Here is a 1,558-nt window from a genome sequence, read left to right on the forward strand (position 1 = left end):
GCCTTAGCCACTTGAGCCACAGGCACTAAGCCAGAGGATGTGAAATTTCCATCTTTTGTAGGAGATGAATAGTATCCTATGGTATACCTATATCCCACTTGTTTAATCCATTCATGTTCAACATGGAATTTTTTTTTGCAGTTTTTGGCTGGGGCTGCGTTTGAACCCACCACCTCCAGCACATGGGGCCAGCACCCTACTCCTTGAGCCATAGGCACCGCCCTCAACACTGAATTTTTATTTTTACTTTATTTATTTATTGAGACAAGAGTCTCAAGTTGTCGCCCTGGGTAAAGTGCTGTGGCATGACAGCTCACAACAACCTCCAACTCCTGGGCTCAAGGGATTCTCCTGCCTCTGCTTCCCAAGTAGCTGGGACTACAGGCGCCCGCCATAGCACCCAGCTATTTTTTGGTGTAGCTGTCATTGTTGTTTGGTGGGCCCGGCTGGATTCGAACCTGACAGCTCAGGTGTATGTGGCTGGCTGGCACCTTAGCTGCTTGAGCCACAGGCTACAAATGGCATTTTAATCCAGGACACCTGCCTCTATGAGTATTCTCCTAACTTGGGACCTTGGATCCAGCAGGTGGACCAGAGTTAGCAAAAAGGTCGGATCCTAAATGTGCCCCTGTGCAAAGAGGACTGTGAGCACTGGTGGGAAGAAGATTGTTAAACCTCCCACACTTGCAAGAACAATTAGTAAGGGCTGGAACTGGACCTCAGTGGGTAACCATTGTCCACTGAAAGCTGCCTGCCTCCCCTTTCATTTCTACTTCCCCACACCTGCTGTTCTGTGCAAGGAAATCTGGAGTCACTCTTACGAAGTTAGCAACTATAGCCAAGGGAGCGGCCATTGCATCCAGATGTGGTTTGACCCAAACCAGGGCAATCCCAATGAGGTGGTGGTGAGGTTCTATGCTGAGACCATGATTGGGGCTGGGCTCCATGCAGCCTGGGCTTCCCTTCTCAACCTGGCCCTCATGTTCTTCCTGCTGCTCGCTGACCTCTCTTTGCCCTCTGATAGCTGGACATCCCTGCCTTGCTTGGCCCCACAGCTCCCAGCTACTTACTTCCGACTCCATGGTGGTACCTATGACGCCAATTTAAATAAACTAGACACTCCAAAAACAAAACAAAACAATCATAGACCCACAGGAAAGAAAATCTCAATTAAACTCAAGAAGGGGGGAAGAGAAAAAAGCTTTGATAGCTTCCCACCCAATGGGTACAATGCGTGGATATATGGCACACTCCCTGGGTATAGGACACAACTACAACTCTGATTCTTACCTGTAATGTGTAAATTATACCTAATGGTTTGCATCCACATATTAATTTGAAGTAAAAATGGATGAAAAAATAAATAAAAATGAAATAGAACTTAAAAAAAATGCAATCGTCCCCAGTGTTTTGGGTTCTTTTACCTTTTTTTTTTGAGACAGAGCCTCAAGCTGTCGCCCTGGGTAGAGTGCTGTAGCATCACAGCTCACAGCAACCTCCAACTCCTGGGCTCAAGCGATTCTTCTGCCTAGCCTCCCAAGTAGCTGGGACCACAGGT

The 1,558-nt window shown here is 47.4% G+C and overlaps 1 pseudogene; it reads left to right on the forward strand.

Moving 5' to 3' along the window:
- The window catches only part of LOC111728689, a 7,536-nt pseudogene extending 6,240 nt beyond the window's left edge, over positions 1 to 1,296 (forward strand).
- Positions 1,297 to 1,558: the final 262 nt, after the last annotated feature.

Source organism: Otolemur garnettii, unplaced genomic scaffold (assembly GCF_000181295.1).
Source record: "Otolemur garnettii isolate 467f Iridium unplaced genomic scaffold, OtoGar3 scaffold00179, whole genome shotgun sequence".
In the NCBI taxonomy this organism is placed as follows: Eukaryota; Metazoa; Chordata; class Mammalia; order Primates; family Galagidae; genus Otolemur; species Otolemur garnettii.